General features: G+C 41.2%; 1 pseudogene; it reads right to left on the bottom strand.

Moving 5' to 3' along the window:
• LOC131744196 (lipoxygenase homology domain-containing protein 1-like) overlaps positions 1-26253 on the bottom strand; it is a 123711-nt pseudogene that overhangs the window by 65071 nt on the left and 32387 nt on the right.

Here is a 26253-nt window from a genome sequence, read left to right as displayed (position 1 = left end):
TGAAATATAAAAGGAAAATTACCTTGGTCCTGCTCTGTCCTAAAATACAGAGCTAATTTAAGTAGGACTATGCTAGTTCTAGTTAAAAAAAAAAAAAAAAAGCGGGGGGGGGGGGTTGTCCTGGAAGAAAAGGGAAATAGCGATTAAGAAAAATATGTAGAAGATGTAAACATCACTGCATTGCTCCTCTGGGCAAGGCATAGAGATGACTAAAGCTTGTTATTGCACAGACGTGAACTTCCCGTGCAGTTGTGAAATACTGAGAAAAGATATAATGGCTGGAGGGTAATTATCAACAGAAGATGTTGGTCACAGACACAGAGTCCTTTCTAGGAATGCAAGACATGGTGATGGAAGGTCCTTAAGTCAATGCATTTATCCGCTGACTCTACCTAAACAAGCTCAAGCAAATTGTGTCTGACAAACTCTACGCTATGAAAGCACTGTTCAAACATGAGGAAACTACTTCAGCTTCACTTTCCCTCGTGGGGGAACGAGTCGTTTTACGCATGTAATTATATAACATTTCACGGTAACCCCCGTGCAGCACTGATAACTGAAACAGGCCACCTCCAAGCAGCCTTCCACTCCCCGTCTCTGCCTCTGCTCTGCCCTTGTTCACACCTCTTCACCCCTCAAGGTCCTCCTTGTCCACAAACCTTCCCAGCTCCTCTAGGGCACACGTGTATCTCTTATTGGACACCTACTGTGACTAGGGCCTGAACATGCAATTCAGCATTTAACTGCCCCCTACTCTGTGCATGTTTGCTACTTGATCTTCTTTCTCCATCCAGACTGAAAGCAGAAACCATGGTTGACTCTAATTTTGAATCACTGCAATGGCTAAGCCAGACCGTGGTGAGTCCATCATTTTCTCTTGGATATACCATCGCAGCCCAATAATTCACCACGCTGCTTCCAGGTTAAAGATGGGATCATTCTGATCACCTCTCCTACAGCTCTCCACAGGCCTGGAGAGCTCAAAAGAGTGCATTAGACATTAGCTAGTCATTTTCCTAATCATATAAATTATAAACCCCTATATATTATTAACTATGATTGGATTCATATAAACTCGTCACATTTCCCGGTGTGGAACTGTTATATAAATGAGTCAAAGGTAACCTCTGTATACTGGCCCATCGGTTGATTATTTCTTCACTGCAGACAGAGACCCATTGACTCAAAAACCCACTGGCAGCAAACTCAAATTTTAAAACCTTAAAACAGCCCAAATGATTTTCTCCACAATTTAAAAAAAAAAAAAAAGCTCCAACAAGCAAATCTGCAGCAATTTACGTTCTGCCTGCTTTGCATACCCCACAAAAACCTCACCCAACAGCTCTTACCTTGAGAAAACAGGGCCTTGCAGTTATAAGGCCCCAATCTGCTGTCCTTTGGAGCTCGGGGACGCAGAGACGCCCCACTGTGCTGCTGAGAGACGTCATCTAGACGTATAAAGCCCCCTCCCCAGACGTCCCTCTCCCCGGGAGCCCCTGTGCCCTCTGCCCTTTCTGAGGGGGAAGAGACCCGTGCTATGAGGGACACCCCCTGTGCAAACACGGCCTCTTCGTCCCGTAAGCTTGGCTGCGCTCTACTGCTGTTCTGGTCACGCGTTTCTCCTCGACTGGCCCCCAAATACCTCAAACCTCTAGAGTAACGTGTGGTACTCTCTATTCATTGCAAGGGATGTTAATAGAGTCTACCTGCAAAATATGGTCTGATGGTGAATTCAGTTTGGAGATGCTGTGAGAGTTTTTTACTCCACGGCATCTCAGAGCCTCAGCCGTATCAACATGCATTTGCAAACCTCCAAGAGAGGAACGAAAACTCAGTGTTTCACCATGGAACTATTTCCTGGGAGCATCCTGTGCGTGCAGAGGCCCGGCCAGGTTCGGAGTCCTCCGTCCCCTCAACGCCCCTGCCCCTTGCCCAGGGATGCTTTCCCCTCGAGCTGGAGGACCCCTGCATAGTGATATTGCTATAACCCCGAACAACCCTTCTCATTCCAGGGCCCCAGAGAAAGCACGAGTCATGCTAGTAACTACAGGCCAACGTGACCAACGGCGAGGTCTTTTCTAAGATGTTCTCACTTGTCTTTCCCAGTAATTCACAAGTACAGAATTTGTAATTTTGCTAAATTTTGCAGGTTCTATGGGTTTCGCATCTTCTTCTTAAAAGATCACTTTTTGTCTCTGCTTTGAAACCTTTCAAAGCTTCTTTCTGACTAGAAAAACTTTAAAGCCTCCATATGGTTTTCTCCCATTCTCACCAGCATTTAGCACAATGCAAGTCATATATTAGGTGCTCGGAAAATACTTCTTGCCTAACTCACTGGAACGTATTTACCTGCTCCTAGATGGTAAGAATGCCAGGTTTCATTATAGTATTAGTTATGTGCTAAGAAATGCTACAATAAACATTTCAGCAAATTTAACATTTTCTCATTTACTTGCATTGTATGATCAAACACACAAGGTTAAAAATCACAGATAAGACTAAGAAACTTTTAACTGGAAAAATGATAAATTTTCTAGATTCTGTCAGTGCTTTTCAGTTTTAAACCTTAAAAAATTTTAAATAACATATCATAACATTCCTGTAAAGGAATCAGTGACAGACCCAGCATTTAAAGCTAGAAAGCAGAGATGTTCTATGATTCAACCCATGTTATCTGACCCTACAATAATTACTGCTTCCATACGGAAATCTCATGGTTTCTAAGAATTTCACTGCTCTCTATTTCTGAAAACAAGCTTGAGGCCCATGGTGGTGCTTAAGAGTTCAGTCCCCAGAGCCCAAAATACAGTAAAACCATTTTTAAGTGACTTTGGTTCAAATTACTTTATTTCAAATTATTTAACTTTATGGAGCCTCGGTTTTCTTATGTATAAAATAGGACTATCGATGGCAACTAAATCAAAGAGTAGCTGTTAGGCAACAGGAATATGACAGCATTTGCAGGCAGCTGGTATACGCTAAGCCCTCAGCAAACACGATTATTGGTATTGCTCTCATTGTCACTGTTGAGGTAGGATCCCAAAGTGCACACACAGCATGATTCAGTTTCAGAAAAGGGTGAGATGTGTGTAAATGTACTTAGACAGGGCTTCCCTGGTGGCGCAGTGGTTGGGAGTCCGCCTGCCGATGCAGGGGACACGGGTTCGTGCCCCGGCCCGGGAGGATCCCACATGCCGCGGAGCGGCTGGGCCCGTGAGCCGTGGCTGCTGGGCCTGCACGTCCGGAGCCTGTGCTCCTCAACGGGAGAGGCCACAGCAGTGAGAGGCCCGCGTACCACAAAAAAAAAAAAAAAAAAAAAAAAAAAATGTACATAGACAATATATATTCTTCCATACATATAACATTTACATGTTTAGGGGTGTGTGTGTGTGTGTGTGTGTGTATGTTTAGGGAGACAGTTCGTGAGAGAGACTCATAGAAAAAGGATTTGAAGAAAAAGAACCACTCCAGTGGTCACCTGATGATCAATGAATAACTACTTATACTTCACTGTATCCTTCAGATCTCCCATGAACGCACATTGCCTTTGCAAATACAACAATTAAAATGCTATTTTTACAAAACTCTCAAAGATGAACCGTATGTATTTGAAGTATAATATCTACAAAAATTTTGTTCACATTTTGCACAACTAGAGAAATATGTTATCTTTCTCATTACTTTAATAATCCTGCTTATTTCTTTTCACAATGGAATAACTATGAAGCACAAAATAAGAAACATTACCCTCTGTAAGCCCCACTCGGTTCCATCATGTCCTATCCTTATATATCTTACCAACGCTTCTTATTTCAACCTGAATGAAATGCAAAGAAAAAATTAGAAGACTGTTTTAAGTTAAGCGTGTTAAAAAATTCTTTCTCTTCTTAATGAAATGCATTTTTTGTTCCTAGTAGTTGAATAGCTCTCAGGGACCCTTTCAGAGTCTAGAGATTAAGCCCTCTCGAGAAGCTATCAGTGGGCACCACAGACACAGAATATGAGACAGAAATATCATGAGGCTTGACAAAAAAATATGCAGAAGGAGTCAGCTGAAAGAACAGGGTAAGAGCATGCATATGCTCAGTTCTCTGACTACCACAGTCTCACTGGAGGCCAACGTCTTCTGAGCTCAGTTCCAATGACAGAAAGATGGGCTCTTATTTTAAGGAGAAAAAAACCGATTTTCATCAAAGTTAAATATAGCTATTTCTACAAGCTTAAGAAAAAGTACCAGTGAGTCTAGAACTTCCTTCTACTCTGAAAATCCTCTCAGTTAGACTCATAGGCTAAGACATAGAAGTTTAAAGTTCAAGGAAGAGAAACAAACTTGCACACACAGCATGTGCACCTGCTTAGTGTCTGACATGGTCCAAGACTATCTGTTATCCAGGTGGCATTGTGGAGTTGGCTTTGGAATCACTTTGGGCTCAGTTGGTATCTTGGACGTTGTGATCTGGGTAAAATAGGTTGTTTTACATCTCTGGTCCTCAGTTTCTTTATGGGTTGAATGGACATAATGTCTGTTGCATACAACTTTCAGTTCAACTAAATTAATGTTTATTTAACATATAATGTAGGAAATGTGCAAGGCCACAGGTATACAAAGATGAAAGTGATGGCACAGTTCCTAACTCAGAGAAATTTCTAGTCTAGTGAGGGAGACAGATTTATAAGCAGACATTTTCACTATAATAAGACATGTCTAGGCCATTGAACTATGAGGGTTCAAAAGGGCAATACACCACCTTATTGTTTAATAACTTAAATAAGTGAAGTAAGTCATACAGAGAAAGACAAATACCATATAATATCGCTTATATGTGGAATCTAAAAAACAGTACAAATGAATGTATATGCAGAACAGGAGCATACTCACAGACAGAAACAAAGCAGTGGTGACCAAAGAGGAGAGGGGAGGAGGAGGGGCAGATCAGTGGTGTGGGATTAACAGATACACACTACCACAGAGAAAGCAGATAATCAACAAGGATACGTTGCATAGAACAGGGAGTTACACCCACTATCTTATAATGACTTATAATGGAGTATAATCTGCAAAAATACTGAATTACTATGCTGTACACCTGAAACTAACACAATATTGTAAATCAACTATACTTCAATAAAAAATATTAAAAGAAAGTAAAGGATGCAGAAAACCATTAGCGTCTACACAGATTAGCTGGGGATCCTGTTAAAATGCAGACTTTGATTCAGCCTGTCTGGCGTGGGACCCAAGAGCCTGGGTGTCTCACAAGCTCCAGGTGATGCCCACGCCGCTGGCCGAGGGTCCACAAGGCCCTACACTCCTGGGGACTTTTGTACCCTTCCCTAACCTCTGCAGCTGAGGTCGCAGCTTAGAGCTGGGTAAGTCCTGCTCTCACTTCACAGCCAATAGAAACATATGCTGGTGCCACTGGCCAGGAGAGAGGCCTTGGCAACTGTAATGATACCTACCTCCCAGGGGCACTGCCCGTCACACATATTCCCAGACAGTCTTTAAACCTCACGAGCCTTTTAAATAAGTAGAATTATTACCCACCTCCCCCTCTTTACTAGGAAGGAAATCAAAGATTAGTGAGAATAAGCAATCTGTTCAAGGTGACACAGAACTAATGAGTGTTCCATCTGGATTTGAAACTGGTCTCTCTAACTCCAAGACCTCTGTTCTTAAACAATTTACTACATTCTCTGTATGTCAACAGGATGTTTTTAATGTATATACATTTTCTCTTTTTGTCATCAGACTACCTTGGAATTTAGGGAAAAAACAGATATCATTTCCTCCATTCTATATGTAAATATAATCCTGGCCTGGAGAAAATAAGGGACACAGTCAAGGTCACACAGTGAATGCAAGGAAAGCTAGGGCTCGGCTCCAGCTCACCTGATCTGCAGTCGATGCTACTTCTGGGATTCTCAACCTTGGCTGCACTTTACAACCATTTGGGAAGCTTCTAAAAACCTCAGTGACCAGGCTGCACCCTAGAATTGGAACGTCTGGAGGTGGAACAAGGAGGCTTTGGTGGTTTTTAAAGCTCCCCAGATGATTCCAGTGTGCAGTCAAGACTGAGAATCCACGCCATCCACTCCAAGATAGGACCCTGGGTGAACCTTACCAGGAAAACCTCGACAGGATGTACCGACACATTAAATACATACTCCACCAAGTACACTCTGGGTAATATAGCCGTTCGCGGGGTTGCCCAGGGACCCAGCCGTAGCGCATGCATATGGAATTCTAAGCCACCGCCTTCAAATGACCTTTCGAAGTGCGCACGCGCGCGCGGTACAAGAGGCGTAGCTGCCTGCGGACTGGTCCAAAGTGCTCCCTCGTGACCGCGGTCGTGACTGGAGACGTAATGGTTTTGCTAAAGAAGCGTGCCGGGCTCAGGTCTGAAAATCTATCAACTACGTGAGTATTAGCGATGGCCGTGCACTGCAGCCTAAGCAGCCTTGGCTTCCTGGTGACTTGAGTTGGCCCCAATCATTCCCTATTCTCTGTCTAGTCTTAGGACACAAAGGAACATTCCCCAGCGAGAAAAACTGCCCTTGAACAAGGCACCAAAGACCTGTTTAGCTTTCACCCTGTGGGAGTGCAGAGAATTATCGAAGTGGAATGTAGTTGTCCAAAGCCCTGAGGAACCGGGGGAAGCAACCAGCTGTTCTCAGAACAATGCAGCTCAGTGTTCTCTGATGCTAAGGAGAGAGATATTCAAATGAGCATTGGCAGTACCTCAAAAAATGGCCTCTGAAGATGTCAAGAAAATGATTTCACCCCCATACAGGTCAGCGGAGCAACATCTAAGAGTATATGCAAGCATATAAAAGAAGGGTTTTCATCATCAGAACAATCTCTAAATGGCTAATAATCTGGCTATAATTTGAGTTGAGGTTGACAGTTTATGGGAAGAGTTTCAAACCAATGGCCTACCATGAGCTGTTTTTAAAGAAAGCAATTTTCTTCTACAACTTGGCTGACATAAGATATGTAGGGGGAAAATGCTTCCTTTGGTAATTACAATAGGCATTAGCATCATTCACAGGGATTCTAACGGACCAGAGACTTATCTTATATAGGACACACACACAATCACACCCTCTGTGTTACAGAAATTCCTTTGAAATGTTCATAAATCCAACAGGATGGCCAATGCTGCTCACCTGAAACGTATCTTCCTGTCTGGGAAGGAACAGCTGCTCTGGGCTGTCCTTGCTGAGAGGGGTTGGTCCAGCGACTCCCCGGTCTCCGTACAGCCACCCACGCTGGCTCGAGTCCCTGTGATTTCCGTCACACTAACACCCTCCATTCACCTTCCGCCAGGGGAGTCTCACGGCTTTGGGAAGGTCCGATTTCTGCTATGGGGAAAAAGTAGCACATCAGATGCAACATCAGGCTGACAGAAGCTTTTGTCAGCTGGAGCCCAAGGACATCAACCCTGAGCGGGGAGGGCTGGGGTGGGACAGGGAGGCTCCAAGTGGCTGCAACTCCGGGGAGTTGATTTGTGCTTGTCTCCTCACAGCAAGGCTCTGGTCAACTGAAGCTCAACTGCCTGAAGTGAGTTCAGTTAGAGCGTTCAGCATCTGACACGCCCAGCAACCCTTCACTCGTCCGCAACACAGCACGGGGACGGGCTGGAATCTGCAGTTTTTTCATAAATCTGCCTGCCTGGCTTACAGATTTTTAGACAGAACTACTGCAGTATAAAGTAACAAAGGAAAAGCGCAATTAACACACATTTTCAAATGAGATGTAAGAGTGACAAATGAAAGAGAGAGAAAAGTTTTTGAAATGTTTCTGGAAAAACAAGTACCCTGCCAGAGGGAACAGTGAAAGGATTTGGAACCGAAGGTGGGATTGTCACAAATGCAGATGGTCTCTGAGGTGCTTTGAGCAGGCTAGCCTGCGGGGGGGGGGGGGGGGGGGGTCCTGCCTGGTAGCAGCCGCAGCCGCTGGCAGTCACCAAACAGCCACTCCTCATGTGCACGAGATGCTTAGGAAGCGAGGCCCCGGTTACACCTGGGTTACGATTGCTGCCTTCTTTGCACTCGCTTTAGCCTGTTCCCGCATCTAAGGAGATCCTGGGCACCAGGCTACACCGCACTGGTGTCTGGATTGACCCAAGAACCTCACGTCAGCTCTTCACTGATACTTCCAGGTAGAAATATTGCAGACTTAGGAAATGAGACAAATTTCCTCAGGTCAAATGGCTAAAAGGAAGCCAAGGCTCTCCCTTCAAACTACAGGCAACCCTAGGTAGCACCTAGGGTCTCACCAGTACAGCAGCAACAATGATGAAAACAAACGCAGCAAATAACTAGCGATTTCCTGCTCTAATGAAGAAATGTTAAAATAAAAACTACACACACACAACAACTGTAAGCCCTAAGAAAGAACTGGCATTCATTTTTAATAGTTGCTCCTTCTTTACTATACTGGGTAATTCTGTCATTATAAGAGCAGGCATTTTTTCCCTTCAATTACAATAATAATCACCATTTATCAAGCTCCTACTATATAGTAGGGTCTGTGTTGACTACTTCATATTCATTTCTCATCCCATGAAGTAAGTCAAATTCTGATGTCCATTTTAAGATGAGAAAAAGAGGCAGAGGTTAACTAACAGGCCCAAGTCATGCCATAAGGAAACGATGGGATGTCACACTCCGAAGCCTCAGTGCTTCAACAAGCCCGACGGGTGCCGTTCGCTCCACGGGACACGGGTTCCCCGGGACACGGGACCTTTCCCCTGTGCCGAGCACCGTCCTAAACGCTGAACGTGCAGCATCACGCCGGCCTTGCTCAACCCTCACACTACCCTACGAGGCACTGAGCCCTGGTGGACAGGCCAGAACTCAGAGGTTAAATCGTCTGCCCAGAGCTACACAGGCAGCAACGAAGAACTAAACGTGAACCCTAGGCAGGCAAGCGTGAGCCCCATGCTGTCCTGCATGACGTATCAAAGGTAGCTGCCCTGGGAAAGATCACAAAAAATCGGTCCGACGAAACTTGCTGACACAATCTAACCTTCAACAGCCAAATGCTGGCTGGGCACACATGACTGCTCTTCTCGCTATTTCTAGTCAAGCACCATCAGGAAGCTTGCAAACCCACCTGGAACCTCTCCAGACCCAAGACAAGAGCGCGGTCAGATCTCTAGTGAGGAAAACTCCATAGCATGTCCGTGAGTCCCAGAGAGCAACCAGTGACCCAGGTCAGTAAGAGGCGCTGCAGGAGGCTAACCGTTTAATCCGTATCTTAGTCATCAAAAAGGATCATTTTTACTGCATTCAAGAAAACTTTACGTAGTTCCGATTACTTTGCTGGGCACTGTGTGTGGTTCATGGCTCTCTAAACATTAATGACAGCGATTAAAATTTTGAAAAGTTTTGAAAATCTCAATCTGGAGATACACATTGCCTAGTGGGAAAGGCAGACGTATAGGTACTTGATTTCAAACAAGCTGACAGACTCACAGAAAACAAAAGCAATGCCATGAAGCTAAGATGTAGCAGAGAGCAGGCAGTGGCTGACTGGGGCGGGCGGGGGGGGCGTCCCTGGGGGAACCACGTGCTGCAGGTGTGACGATGAATCAGAGTTTTGCAGGAAGAAGAAGGCAAGGGCGTTCCAGGTGGAGGGAACCGCAGGCTCGCAGGTACAAAGGCTTGAAGCGGCGGGCACGATGGCAGGACCACACGTGGTGACACGTGTTGAGCGTGACATCACACAGATGTCACGTGAGAAGAGGAGAGACAGTGAGACGGGAGACGGCACGGGCAGGTGGGGAGGGAGCCGGGAGCCAGCTGTGCAGGCGCCATCTGCCAAAGTCCGGTGGCGAGGTGATCAGGGTATCAGAAGCGTCAGCCTGAGATGGGTAAGCTGTATGAAGCAGGGAGAGACCCGGGCAGGAAGGCCAGCGAACGGACAATGAACAGGGAACAAGGGAACAGCAAACAGACGAACGAGCGCTGCGGCGGGGCCCACAGACCGTTACTTGGTTTCACTTTCCGGGTGTGCACACACAAGTGTGTGCGTCTGCATGAGTGTGTGTGCGTGTGTGTCTGAGTGCAGCTGGTTTGTGTGATGTAACTTGCAAACAAGTCACTAGTCTCCAAAGGCTCTTCTTCCCGTTCTGGCATTTTCACAAACATAAAGCATTGGCACGGACACAGCACATCTTCAGAGAGCACTCACCTTTCAAAAACTGATGACTGAACGTGGTGTAACCTGTAACATAGAACAATGCATCAAAGTTTGTGCTGTTGTCAATTAAATATGAATTCAATCCAATGCCCTGATCTTTTGGAAATGAACCAAAGTCCATTAGTCTCAGACCATAAATTTATCCATTTGAGAAACATAACAGCACTTGCTTTTGTCGACTGGAGGTTTAAAATATTCTAAAGCTGGAAGAATATTTGATGGGGACTCTGAATTAACTGACAGACCGCTTCAGGGTGTTTCCGAATAAAATCTATGGCTCTAAACAAACAAGATTAGGCAGGTATTGGTAATTTTTGACACTGAGCAATGGATACCTGAGGATTCATTATTCCATTCTCTCTACTTTTATGTATGCTTGAAATTTTCCATAATTAAAAATTTCTTTTAGGGCTTCCCTGGTGGCGCAGTGGTTGAGAATCCGCCTGCCGATGCAGGAGACACGGGTTCGTGCCCTGGTCCGGGAAGATCCCACATGCCGCGGAGCAACTAAGCCCGTGAGCCATGGCCGCTGGGCCTGTGCGTCCGGAGCCTGTGCTCCGCAACGGGAGAGGCCACAACAGTGAGAGGCCCGCATACCGCAAAAAAAAAAAAAAAAAAAAAAAAAAATTTCTTTTAAAAAACAAGGCTTCTTCCTTGAGCTCTACTTTCCCTAACAGAACCAGCAACATAATCCAACCTACAGCCCTCTGGAGAGCACTGCGAATTCAGGCGCCGCACCTCTATTCACCGCTACAAAAGCACCGTTGACTGTATATGCGGTATTATAAGTCCTAAATCTTCGTCTCCCTTTGATGTAGATGAGAACAGTCCCATTTTTCTATTTTAATAAGTGAGTATTTTGAATACAGAGGACAGGTTTATTTTATCTACCATACCTAATCCCTGGAACAATGAATGAACGCCTTGCCTTACCCTGAAAGTATACTGACAAACATAATCTCATTCTTCAGGAGATGGTAGTTGTTTCTGACGTCTTTTAAAGTATGAAATAAGTCTTCTGAAGTATTTTTCAACTAACATGATTTTAATATGAATGGCTAATGTAACCCAAATCTATCTAGCATAACAGCTAAATTGCAAACACAAGAGGAAGGTATTCTTGCGAGAAACAAATTTTAACTATGGTTTGGTAGAGTTAGAAGGAAGACAACTGAAGAGAGTCACGATCTAATTAATCAGAAATGAATGAGAATCTTCTAGGTAATGTTCATATGGGAAGAGATGTTTTTTCCACTTAAGTCATGGATGCTTATAAAAATCATTTCTACTGCAACCAGGGAAGGCAAAGTTTAAACAAGTCATGGGCATTTCGTAGATGACATTTGTATTAGGAGAGCTTTATCATCTGGATTTCCAGGATTTCATGTCCAAATCCAAAGTCTGTGCCATGTCAGCGTTTAGAATAGCTTCATAGGGGCTTCCCTGGTGGTGCAGTGGTTAAGAATCTGCCTGCCAACGCAGAGGACACCAGTTAGAGCCCTGGTCTGGAAAGAGCCCACAAGCCTAGGAGCAACTAAGCCCATGCGCCACAACTACTGAGCCTGCACTCTAGAGCCCGTGAGCCACAACTACTGAAGCCCACATGCCTAGAGCCTGTGCGCCGCAACAAGAGAAGCACCCACAATGAGAAGCCCACACACCACAACGAAGAGTAGACCCTGCTCGCCGCAACTAGAGAAAGCCCACGCGCAGCAACTAAGACCCAACTCAGCCAAAAAAAAAAAAAAAAAAGAGAAAAGCTTCATAAATTATGTTCACTCTCCATTTCTACTGTATTGCCATCAGCTATAATACAGAACTTATGTCTTTGCACACTGAATTAATGACAAATTTTATTTTGTGTCTAGCTTGCCTTAGATATTTTTCTTCATCTCATTTATCTATTTTTAACTGTATATTTCTGTGTGAAGGTTCAATGCTTATCTGGCTCAGTAGACTGAACTTCTAGAGGTCAGATGTTTTACCCATCACTATATTTCCTTATGTCTGACATTTAGTAGGCATGCAATGCATATTTGATGATTTATTGAATAAAAGAATGATTTGTACAGGTCTATATTTATCATGAAGCCTAATTTTACCATTTTTGAAAATTATTTGGTCTGCCTTGCCTCAGTATAAAACTTACACTTTCCAATACTTGAAAATTTAACAATGGCATCAGATAAGGGATTATTATCCAAAATATATAATGAACAACTCAATAACAAAAAACAAATAATTCAATTTTTAAAAGGACAGGAACTAAAGAGACATTTTCCAAAGAAGACAACCAAATGGCCAACAGGCACTTGAAAAGATGCTCAGCATCACTCATCAGCAGCAGAGACTGCAAAACACAAGCTCAAGGAGCTATCACCTCACACCTGTCAGAATGGCTGTTATCAGAAAGACAAGAAATAACAAGTGTTGGTGAGGATGTGGCGGAAAGGGAACACTTGAGGAGGGACCTTCAAGATGGCGGCGAAGTAAGACGTGGAGATCACCTTCCTCCCCACAGATACATCAGAGATACATCTACATGTGGAACAACTCCTACAGAACACCCACCGAACGCTGACAGAAGACCTCAGACTTCCCAAAAGGCAAGAAACTCCTTGTGTACCTGGGTAAAGCAAAAGAAAACAGGAAAAACAGAGACAAAAATAGGGATGGGACCTGCCCCTCGGGGAGGGAGCTGTGAAGGAGGAAGGGTTTCCACACACTAGGAAGCCCTTCGCGGGCAGAGACTGCAGGTGGTGCAGGGGGGAGCTTCGGAACCACAGAGGAGAGCGCAGTAACAGGTGCAGAGGGCAAAGCGGAGAGATTCCTGCACAGAGGATCAGTGCCAAGCAGCACTCACCAGCCTGAGAGGCTTGTCTGCTCACCCGCTGGGGCGGGCGGGGCTGGGAGCTGAGGCTCGGGCTTCGGAGGTCAGACCCCAGGGAGAGGACTGGGGTTGGCGGCGTGAACATGGCCTGAAGGGGGCTAGTGCACAACAGCTAGCCAGGAGGGAGTCCGGGAAAAAGTCTGGAACTGCCTAAGAGTCAAGAGACTATTGTTTTGGGGTGCGCAGGAAGAGGGGATTCAGAGCACTGCATAAACGAGTTCCAGAGACAGGCGCGAGCCACAGCTGTCAGCGCAGATGACAGAGACGGGCATGAAATGCTAAAGCTGCTGCTGCCGCCACCAACAAGCCTGTGTGCGAGCGCAGGTCACTGTCCACACACCCTCCCGGGAGCCTGTGCAGCCCGCCACTACCAGGGTCCTGTGATCCACGGACAACTTCCCAGGGAGAACACACGCTGCACCTCAGGGTGTTGTAATGTCACGCCGGCCTCTGCCACCACAGGCTCGCCCCACATTCCGTACCCCGTCCTCCCCCCGGCCTGAGTGAGCCAGAGCCCCCGAATCAGCTGCTCCTTTAACCCCGTCCTGTCTGAGTGAAGAACAGATGCCCTCAGTCAACCTACAGGCAGAGGTGGGGCCACACCCAAAGCTGAACCCCGGGAGCTGTGTGAACAAAGAAGAGAAAGGGAAATCTCTCCCAGCAGCCTCAGGAGCAGCGGATTAAATCCCCACAATCAACTTGATGGACCTTCATCTGTGGAAACCCTGAACAGACAACAAATCATCCCAAAACTGAGGAGGTGGACTTTGGGGGCAACTGTAGACTTGGGGTTTGCTTTCTGCATCTAATTTGTTTCTAGTTTTATGTTAATCTTAGTTTAGTATTTAGAACTTATTAGCATAGATAGATATGTTTACTGATTTGGTTGCTCTCTTCTTTTTTTTTAAACATATATATATTTTTTACTTTTTCTATTTTTCTGACTGTGTATGTATATGTTTCTTTGTGTGATTTCATCTGTATAGCTTTGCTTTTACCATTTGTCCTAGGGTTCTGTCTGTCTGTGTTTTGTTAGTATAATTTTTAGTGATTGTTATCATTGGTAGATTCGTTTTTTGGTTTCATTGCTCTCATTTCTTTTTTTAATACATTTTATTTTAATAACTTTATTTATTTATATTTTTGGTCTTTCTTTCTTTCGTTTTTTTTCTCCCTTTTCTTCTGAGCCGTGTGGCTGACAGGGTCTTGGTGCTCCAGCTGGGTGTCAGACCTGAGCCTCTGAGGTGGGAGAGCCGAGTTCACGACATTGGTCCACCAGAGACCTCCCAGCTCCATGTAATATCAAACAGCGAAATCTCTCCCAGAGATCTCCTCAATGCTAAGACCCAGCTCCACTCAACGACCAGCAAGCTACAGTGCTGGACACCCTATGGCAAACAACTAGGAAGACAGAAACACAACCCCACCCATTAGCAGAGAGGCTGCCTAAAATCATAATAAGGTCACAGACACCCCAAAACACACCACCAGATGTGGACCTGCCCACCAGAAAGACAAGATCCAGGCTCATCCACCAGAACACAGGCACCAGACCCCTCCATCAGGAAGCCTACACAACCCACTGAACCAATCTTAGCCACTGGGGGCAGACACCCAAAACAGCAGGAACTACGAACCTGCAACCTGTGAAAAGGAGACCCCAAACACAGTAGGTTAAGCAAAATGAGAAGACAGAGAAATATGCAGCAGATGAAGGAGCAAGGTAAAAACCCACCAGACTAAACAAATGAAGAGGAAAGAAGCAGCCTACCTGAAAAAGAATTCAGAGTAATGATAGTAAAGATGATCTAAAATCTTGGAAATAGAATGGAGAAAATGGAAGAAAAGTTTAACAAGGACCTAGAAGAACTAAAGAGCAAACAAACAATGAGGAACAACACAATAAGTGAAATTAAAAATTCTCTAGAAGGAATCAATAGCAGAATAACGGAGGCCGAAGAATGGATAAGTGACCTGGAAGATAAAATAGTGGAAATAACTACCACAGAGCAGAATAAAGAAAAAAGAATGAAAAGAATTGAGGACAGCTTCAGAGACCTCTGAAACAACATGAAATGCACCAACATTCGAATTATAGGGGTCCAAGAAGCAGAAGAGAAAAAGTAAGGGACTGAGAAAATATTTGAAGCGATTATAGTTGAAAACTTCCTTAATATGGGAAAGGAAACAGTCAATCAAGTCCAGGAAGGACAGAGAATCCTATACAGGATCAATACAAGGAGAAACATGCCAAGACACATAATAAAAAAACTATCAAAAATTAAATACAAAGAAAAAATATTAAAAGCAGCAGGGCAAAAGCAACAAAAAACATACAATGGAATACCCATAAGGTGGACAGCTGATCTTTCAGCAGAAACTCTGCAAGCCAGAAGGGAGTGGCAGGACATATTTTAAGTGATGAAAGGGAAAAAACCTACAACCAAGATTACTCTACCCAACAAGGATCTCATTCAGATTCAATGGAGAAATTAAAACCTTTACAGACAAGCAAAAGCTAAGAAAATTCAGCACCACCAAACCAGCTTTACAACAAATGCTAAAGGAACTTCTCTAGGCAGGAAACATAGAGAATGAAATGACTTCCAATAACAAACCCAAAACTATTAAGAAAATGGTAATAGGAACATACATATCAATAACTACCTTAAATGTAAATGGATTAAATGTTCCAACCAAAAGACATAGACTGGCTGAATGGATACAAAAACAAGACATGTATATATGCTGCCTACAAGAGACCCACTTCAGACCTAGAGACACATACAGACTGAAAGTTAGGAGATGGAAAAAGATACTCCATATAAATGGAAATCAAAAGAAAGCCTGAGTAGCAATTCTCATATCAAACAAAATAGACTTTAAAATAAAGACTATTATAAGAGACAAAGAAGGACACTATATAATGATCAAGGTATCTATCCAAAAAGAAGATATAACAATTGTAAATATTTATGCACCAACATAGGAGAACCTCAATACATAAGGCAAATGCTAACAGCCATAAAAGGGGGAAACGACAGTAACACAATAATAGAAGGGAACTTTGACAGCCCACTTTCACCAATGGACAGCTCATCCAAAATGAAAATAAATAAGGAAACACAAGCTATAGAGCATACATTAAACAAATGGACTTAATTGATATTTATCCAGCATTCCATCCAAAAACAACAGAAAACACTTTCTTCTCAAGTGCTCATGGAACATCCTCCAGGATAGATCATATCTTGGGACACCAATCAAGCCTTGGTAAATTTAAGAAAATTGAAATCATATCAAGTATCTATTCTGACCACAATGCTACGAGACTAGATATCAATTACAGGAAAAAAGTCTGTAAAAAATACAGACACATGGAGGCTAAACAATACACTACTTAACAACCAAGAGATCACTGAAGAAATCAAAGAGGAAATAAAAAAATACCTAGAAACAAATGATAATGAAAACACGATGACCTAAAACCTATGGGATGCAACAAAAGCAGTTCTAAGAGGGAAGTTTATAGCAATACAATCCTATCTCAAGAAACAAGAAACATTACAAATAAACAACCTAAGCTTACACCTAAAGCAATTAGAGAAAGAAGAACAAAAAAAAACCCCCAAAGTTAGCTGAGGGAAAAAAATCATAAACATCAGATCAGAAATAAATGAAAAAGAAATGAAGGAAACAATAGCGAAGATCAATAAAACTAAAAGCTGGTTCTTCAGGAAAATAAGCAAAATTGATAAACCATTACCCAGACTCAGCAAGAAAAAAAGGGAGAAGACTCAAATCAATAGAATTAGAAATGAAAAAGAAGTAACAACTGACACTGCAGAAATACAAAGGATCATGAGAGATTACTACAAGCAACTATATGCCAATAAAATGGACAACCTGGAAGAAATGGACAAATTCTTAGAAAAGTGCAACCTTCTGAGACTGAACCAGGAAGAAATAGAAAATATAAACAGACCAATTAGAAGCACTGAAATTGAAACTGTGATTTAAAACCTTCCAACAAAAGCCCAGGACCAGAAGGATTCACAGGCGAATTCTATCAAACATTTAGAGAAGAGCTAACACACATCCTTCTCAAACTCTTCCAAAATATAGCAGAGAGAGAAACACTCCCAAACTCATTCTACGAGGCCACCATCACCCTGATACCAAAACCAGACAAAGATGTTACAAAAAAAGAAAACTACAGACCAATATCACTGATGAGCATAGATGCAAAAATCCTCAACAAAATACTAGCAAACGGAATCCAACAGCATATTAAAAGTATCATACATCATGATCAAGTGGGGTTTATCCCAGGAATGCAAGGATTTTTCAATATACACAAATCAATCAATGTGATACACCATATTAACCAACTGAAGGAGAAAAACCATATGATCGTCTCAATAGATGCAGAAAAAGCTTTTGACAAAATTCAACACACTTTTATGATAAAAAATCCTCCCTGGGCTTCCCTGGTGGCGCAGTGGTTGAGAGTCTGCCTGCTGATGCAGGGGACACGGGTTCGTGCCCCGGTCCGGGAGGGTCCCACATGCCATGGAGCGGCTGGGCCCGTGAGCCATGGGCGCTGAGCCTGCACGTCTGGAGCCTGAGCTCCGCAACGGGAGAGGCCACAACAGTGAGAGGCCCGCGTACCATAAAAACAAACAAACAAACAAACAAAAACCCTCCAGACAGTAGGCATAGAGGGAACTTACCTCAACATAATAAAGGCCATATATGACAAACCCACAGCCAACATCATTCTCAATGGTGTAAAACTGAAACCATTTCCACTAAGATCAGGAACAAGACAAGGTTGCCCACTCTCACCACTATTATTCAACATATTTTTGGAAGTTTTAGCCACAGCAATCAGAGAAGAAAAAGAAATAAAAGGAATCCAAATTGGAAAAGAAGAAGTAAAACTGTCACTGTTTGAAGATGACATGATACTATACATGATTCTGCCAGAGAACTACTAGAGCTAATCAATGAATTTGGAAAAGCAGAAGGATACAAAATTAATGCACAGAGATCTCTTGCATTCCTATACACTAATGATGAAAAACAGGAAAGAGAAATTAAGGAAACACTCCCATTTACCACTGCAAAAAAAAAGAATAAAATACTTACCAAAGGAATAAACCTACCTAAGGAGACAAAAGACCTGTATGCAAAAAACTATAAGACTCTGATGAAAGAAATTAAAGATGATACAAACAGATGGAGATATATACCATGTTCTTGGATTGGAAGAATCAACATTGTGAAAATGACTATACTACCCAAAGCAATCTACAGATTCAGTGCAATCCCCATCAAACTACCAATGGAACTTTTCACAGAACTAGAACAAAAAATTGCACAATTTGTGTGGAAACACAAAAGACCCCAAATAGCTAGAGCAATCTTGAGAAAGAAAAATGGAGCTGGAGGAATCAAACTCCCTGACTTCAGATTATACTACAAAGCTACAGTCATCAGACAGTACGGTACTGGCACAAAAACAGAAATATAGATCACTGGAACAGAACAGAAAGCCCAGAGATAAACCCACAGATATCTGGTCACCTTATTTTTGATAAAGGAGGCAAGAATATACAGTGGAGAAAAAACAGCCTCTTCAATAAGTGGTGCTGGGAAAACTGGACAGCCACATGTAAAAGAATGAAATTAGAATACGCTTTAACACCATACACAAAAATAAACTCAAAATGGATTAAAGACCTAAATATAAGGCCAGACACTATAAAACTCTTAGAGAAAAACATAGGCAGAACACGCTATGACATAAATCACAGCAAGATTTTTTGACCCACCTCCTAGAGAAATGGAAATAAAAACAAAAATAAACAAATGGGACCTAATGCAACTTAAAAGCTTTTGGACAGCAAAGGAAATCATAAACAAAACGAAAAGATAACCCTCAGAAGGGGAGAATGTATTTGCAAACAAAGCAACTGACAGAGGATTAATCTCCACAATATACAAGCAGCGCATGAAGCTCAATATCAAAAAAAAAAAAAATACCCAATCCAAAATTGGGCAGATGATCTAAATAGACATTTCTCCAAAGAAGATACACAGATTGTCAACAAACACATGAAAGGATGTTCAACATCACTAATCATTAGAGAAATGCAAATCAAAACTATAATGAGGTAAGTATCTCCTCACACCGGCAGAATGGCCATTATCAAAAAATCTACAAATGATAAATGCCAGAAAGTGTGTGGAGAAAAGGGAATCCTCTTGCACTGTTTGTGGGAATGTAAATTGATACAGCCATTATGGAAAACAGTATGGAGGTTCCTTAAAAAACTAAAAATAGAACTACCATATGACCCAGCAATCCCACTACTGGGCATATACCCTGAGAAAACCATAATTCAAACAGTCATGTACCACAATGTTCATTGCAGCTCTATTTACAATAACCAGGACATGGAAGCAACCTAAGTGTCCATCGACAGATGAATGGATAAAGAAGATGTGGCACATATATACAATGGAATATTACTCAGCCGTAAAAAGAAACGAAATTGAGTTATTTGTAGTGAGGTAGATGGACCTGGAGTCTGTCATAAAGAGTGAAGTAAGTCAGAAAGAGAAAAACAAATACCGAATGCTAACACATATATATGAAATCTAAAAAAAAAAAAAAAAAAAAAAAAAATGGTTCTGAAGAACCTAGGGGCAGGAAAGGAAAAAAGACGCAGATGTAGAGAATGGACTTGAGGACACGGGAGGGGGAAGGGTAAGATGGGACGAAGTGAAAGAGTGGCATGGACATACATACACTACCAAATGTAAAATAGATAGCTAGTAGGAAGCAGCCACATAGCACAGGGAGATCAGCTAGGTGCTTTGTGACCACCTAGAGGGGTGGAATAGGAAGGGTGGGAGGGAGACGCAAGAGGGAGGGGATATGGTTATATATGTATATGTATAGCTGATTCACTTTGTTATACAGCAGAAGCTTTACACCATTGTAAAGCAATTATACTCCAATAAAGATGTTAAAAAAAAAAAAGCAAAGAAAAGGGAACACTTGCGCAATGTTGGTGGGAATGTAAATTGGTGCAGTAACTATAGAAAACAGTATAGGGTTTCTCAAGAAGTTAAAAATAGAACTGCCATACAATCCAGCAATTCCACTTCTGGTTATTTACCCGATGAAAATGAAAACAGGATGTCAAAGAGATATATGTACTCCCGTGTTTATTGCAGCATTATTCAAAATAACCAAGATGTGGAAACAATCTAAGTGCCCCTAAACAGATGAACAGAGAGCAAAAACATATAAAATACATAAATAGTAATGTATATAAAATATTACTCAGCCATGAGAAAAAAGGAAATCCTGCCATCTGCAGCAACACGATGGACCTTGAGGACATTATGCTGAGTAAGGTAAGTCAGACAGAGACAAATATGATAGCACTTATATATGGAAGCTAAAAAAAGCTGAACCTGTGAAATCAGAAAGAAAAATGGTGGCCACCAGGGACAGGGGTTGGGAGGAGGGGGATAATAAGAGAAATATTTAAGTTACAAACTTGCAAATAAGACCTGGAGATCTCGTGTACATTATTGTGATTATAGATAACGATATTGTACTATATACATCAAACTTACTGAGAGACTAGATCTTAATTATTCCCAGCACAGAGAAGAAGTAAATAAACGACATTGTAGAGGTGTCAGCTAATGCTACAATGGCAATCATATTGCAATATATAAATGTATCAAATCAACATGTTGTACACCTTAAATTTAAAAAAAAAATAACAATGGTAACATTTTTAAATGTTTCTGCCAGAAAAAACCTGTATGAAATATATAAAAGATTTTCTGTTAAGCATTTTGCTACTCATAAAAAAAATATTCCTAGAAATTTCAGTTAGCATGCTATTTTCAACCAAGGAGAATTTTACTTAAGGTGGCTTTCCCAGATTTAGTTGCCCTTACTTCCTGACACAAGATTAAATTCTCCTTCTGTGAAAAATTTAACTAAGTACATGTTTCTCATGCAGTGTGATTTGTCACATTGCTCCACGGATTCATGCCATGATATAGAAATATAAAACTGGGCCTTGGGACTTCCCTGGTGGCACAGTGGTTAAGAATCCGCCTGCCAATGCAGGGGACACGGGTTCGAGCCCTCGTCCGGGAAGATCCCACATGCCGCGGAGCAACTAAGCCTGTGCGCCACAACTACTGAGTCTGTGCTCTAGAACCCGTGAGCCACAACGACTGAGCCTGCATGTCACAACTACGAAGCCCGCGTGCCTAGAGCCTGTGATCCGCAACAAGAGAAGCCACCGCAATGAGAAGCCCACGCACTGCAACAAAGAGTAGCCCCCGCTCGCCTCAGCTAGAGAAAGCCCTCGTGCAGCTATGAAAACCCACGGCAGCCAAAAATAAATAAGTAAATAAAACTGGGCCTAGTCCAATGCAACACAAATCAAAAGGCTAACTTCCCTTCCCTCTGGTTGATGTGACAGTAACCCTGGGTTGTCAGCAAGAGACATCTATTTTCTGTTACTATCTGAGAGAAAAGAGAGCACGCCCAGTAACTAATTTTCAAAAAGCACTTTTTTAAAAAGATAACATTATATCTGTCTCTCAAGATAGGTTAAAAAAAAAATGGTTCAGAGACAGTGGTCACGATTTCATTTTGCCCAAAGATGATTAGACTCTGATGCACAGAATCTGTCAGATAGCATTCATTTTACTTCTCAGTCAGATGGAATTTAATACATTTAAGAGCAAGAAAAATAATCAAACATACTAAGAGACGGACTAAAAATTCAGACCTCTGCGGCCTAGAGTACTTTCTTCATGCCTCAGTTTCTATATCAGGGAAATGGAGGAGGTTATTTTTGCTGTTGCTTAGACTTTGGTGAGAATTTGCTGTTATTCATAAAACATATTCATAAAATATTTTAAGTGATAGTCCCATATGATGTTATATATAATTTAATACTACCTTCCTTTCAAGTATTGTTCTGGAGTGAACACTGAATTCAAGAGAAAGAAATAAACACATTTTAAAATATACATATTCTTTGCAATATAAAACCAAAGCATGAAAAAGCAAGGTAACATCTTAAAAGCAAGTTCACATGGTATAATGTCACCTATATTATTATAAAAATAATTCGGTGTTCTCCCTGAGGTGGCCACAAGAAAAGCAGTGCAGCCAGACAAACCAAAAGAAGAAAAACAGCTGTTTCTCACTTGCAGTTGAAGAAAGAAAAGCTCCTCTGGCCTCAGGTTCTGGTGGCGTTCCTTGCTGGTTTATCAACTCAAGGATCTTTTCCTCCTCTTGGCTGGGTGTTGCAGACATACCCGCTGGGTATTCTCTGCCAACTGAAATTAAGATTTTAAAAGATTCTATCCTCTCAAAACCACTTGTTTCTTCTCAGAAAACTCACCATATGTTCAGCTCTGCAAGTTTAAGTTTTGCTATTGTTTCCACCTCAATGCATGGTCAAATCTCTTGACTCTGTATTACATAGTGACCAGAAAATGATTTTTTATAGCAGCAGGTCGCACATGAGTGGTATTCCTATTAAATCTATTCACTGCTTTGTAAATCCAAGCAATAATTTAATGCCACAGTATGAATCAGATGACTTTTTCAAGATGTTTTTCTTATAGGTTCTAAATTGGAATTCCTTTGATAATGTGCATTGCCTTCATCCAAAGGGAAAACTGAAGGAAACGTCATTCAAACAATACTTCATGTGACTACTGAAATGTGAGAATGAAAGAAGTATACATATAAGTGAAGAAAACATTAGCTATTTTTCTGCCTTTTATTTAGAAGCAAGCTGTTTCGATGTCTTGTTCAAAAAAAGATATCTCCAACCTAGCTGAATAATGAGTCCAATTTCATAGTACATGCTCACGAGTGCTATCTGTATTTAGGATTTCAAAGTTCAAGTTGCCTGTGTTTCATTTTTAAGGATCAGGCATAGTACAGTCATTATTTAATGGTAGTAATTCATACTATGATTGTCAGATTTTAGAGCCCTCATCAGTGACAAAAAACTATAGATGTCTGATTGTACATAATAATAAATAATAGCAGCTACTTCTTAATACCACAATGCAGTCAATAATTTAAGATGATTCATAGAACATATGTTGGCGTGAAAAGGCATAACAACCTCATAGGTATGGCTAATGGGAATTAGCAGCACTTAATCATGTAAATGCTGGCACAGACCATACAATAATAGTGTCTGAAGGACTGTGCATGACCATATTGTCATTTATATCCTGCAAGTATTATATCATTTCAGACAATAATAAGCTTTTAAACATCAAACTCTATAAAACAGAAGTTTTTCCATATGGTTTATTTATAATGCAAGACATAGACACTGGAGATTGATGCTAATAAAGGAACTTTAAAATATTACAAGGAAGATCAGAAATAACTAGAAATATGTCCACTTAGGGTAAACAAACACTTGGAGAGGAAAACAATCAAAAAAGATTCTAAATATAATTTAGGGTCCATTTTATTATTGTCCAATTAAGGAACCCATAATTAAGTATCTATGTTATTTATAAATAATGTAGAAACCCAGGATTTACAAAGACAAGATAAACTCTTGCAGTCACTGCCATAAGCATAAGAATAAATCAACGCATAAGACATGGCTTTGACATTGATGGGGCTGCAGCCCAGAAGGAGAACATGGAAACAATGACCCCTGGTATATACTGATGAGTGCTGTAATAGACACATGCACAGAGTCCCTAGGGAGGACAGAGAAGAAAACAATTCATGTGACCGTCTAGAAATTAGAGGCAGGCACAGAAAGGGTTGCACGACAGGGTCAACCTAAGCAGACTGTGAAATGGGATAAGCACCTTTCATCTCTCTACCACCCCCCCACCACCACTGGCTGCTCAAGATTCTACCTCACCCTCAAAAACAATGTCAATATTTTGTTATAAAAATGATAGTTGCCTTAATAGAAGGAAATTCAGGGCTTGGAAGATTTTTTCTGGAAAGGTCTTTCAGGAGGTTCCTGTCCTCTGCAGAAGGCTGTATGCTCTGCCTTTGGGCCAGGTAGGTTACACATGGAGGTCCAAAACCCAAGTACCAAATGGCCCTCCAGTGGATTCGCAACCTACTCTGAATTGGAGTAACTCTTACCAGTATGCTCTTTGTCTCACTTTCACAGTTGATAAAGGAATGTGAAAATATATCCACTATAACATAAAATAAAACCTGTGATGAAGGTCAAAAAACCAGAATTGTCTACCTGGAAATACTATCAAAATGTATGTACAGTATTACACATATAGCTGGAATTAAATGATTCATTTATCCACTTCTGCTAGTGATATGCACAAGCTTAATGGTATCAAGATCCACCAGACAAAATGGCTGCAATTCTACAACGTGAACCAGTAAAAAAAAAAAAAAAAACTTTTGTTTTATTTAATACCAGGTATTTAAAAATTAAAACAGTGAAAACTTACAAAACAGCAATGGGTCATGTTATTATGGCATATGTATTTTAAATCCAGGAAGTCTATTTTATTATCCAAAACATATTTTTCCATATTTTCCAAAATAAGAACATAATATACATACTCAAGATCTGATGAATCAAATATATAACAGTATTTCAGTTAGATTTTGAAACATGAGTGACCTTAGAAGACTAGCATGAAGCAAAAATGAATTTTCCAAACATATTTCAATAAAAACTTCCATAAGTCTTGAGCCTGAAATTCCTCTTAGTGCAATAAAAAATGTAACATCTGAACCATATATTTGGTGCTGCATTTTTTCATGTTACTAATACCCAGAGCCTCACAATTTATATACAGAGGATGCCTAATACCATAAAACTGGGCTGGAATTAGAGCAAAAGGATTATTGTGCATAATTACTGTGCATAATGTAAGGCTCTGTTAAGATACCTATAAAACTCAGATATGTTCACTATGACCTAGATGTTCTAAAAACGTAACAGGACATTGAAGTTAAGGAAAAGTCACAAGTTACATTGATTAACATTCTTTAAATGATACCTGGCACAGTGTGGTCTTATATGGAATTATAAGGATGGGCTTATTATCTGGAACAGTGAGAATGAACAGAACTTTCAAATCATCCATATACCCAGATAATCCATTGAGAACCGTCTCCATGGGTGCAATAGTAAGCACATGAAGTCCGATCTCTTCACACTTTCTCCTATACATAAGGTTCATAGTACTGTAAATGTAAATTTATGAAAGAGCAAATGAAGAAGTTTTGCTGCACCAGCTAAATAGTAGTGGAATAAATGGCTTTTATTATAAAGTCTCAACACACAATTAATCAATTAAACCAAATCCTAACCAAATTGTAGATGAAGAAACCAAGTCACAGAGAAGTTAAGTAATTTGTCGAAAAAAGATTAAAAGAGGGAATGAGAGGTATCTCTTGTCTTCCAAGAACCTATAAAGTCTATTTAAGTTGTAAAAGACACGCCGTAATGAAGTAGAGCAGAAACCAATGGAGACTGAGAACAGAAAGTCAATAAAGAAAATCAATGAAACCAAAAGCTGGCTCTTTGAAAAGATGAATAAAATCGATAACGCTCTAGTCAGGCTAACTAAAAAAAAAGTGAAAAAACACAAATTGCTAACATCAGAAATGAAAGAGGGGGCATCACGATATATCCTATGTACATTACAAGGATAATAAAGGAATACAATGAACAACTCTATACCCACAGATTTGATAACGTAGATGAAATGGAGCAATTTCTTGAAAAACACAATTCATTGAAGTTCACACAAGAAGTAGACAATTTGAATAGGCCTGTATCCATTAAAGAAACTGAACCAATACTTGATAATCTTCGAAAACAGAAAGCATCAGGCCCAGATGGTTCGTTGAAGAATGCTATGAAACATTTAAGGAAGAAATTATACCAATTCCAATTATCCAAAATTTCTTTCAGAGGATGAAAGCAGAGGGAATACTTCATAACTCACTCTATGAGGCCGGCATTACCCTAATACCAAAACCAGACGAAGACATCACAAGAAAATAAAACTATAGACCAATACCTCTGATGAACACCAATGTAGAAATCCTCAACAAGATATTAGC

Source organism: Kogia breviceps, chromosome 17 (genome assembly GCF_026419965.1).
Source record: "Kogia breviceps isolate mKogBre1 chromosome 17, mKogBre1 haplotype 1, whole genome shotgun sequence".
In the NCBI taxonomy this organism is placed as follows: domain Eukaryota; kingdom Metazoa; phylum Chordata; class Mammalia; order Artiodactyla; family Physeteridae; genus Kogia; species Kogia breviceps.
The sequence above is the reverse complement of the archived record's forward strand: the minus strand, read 5'-3'. Positions and strand labels throughout refer to the sequence as shown.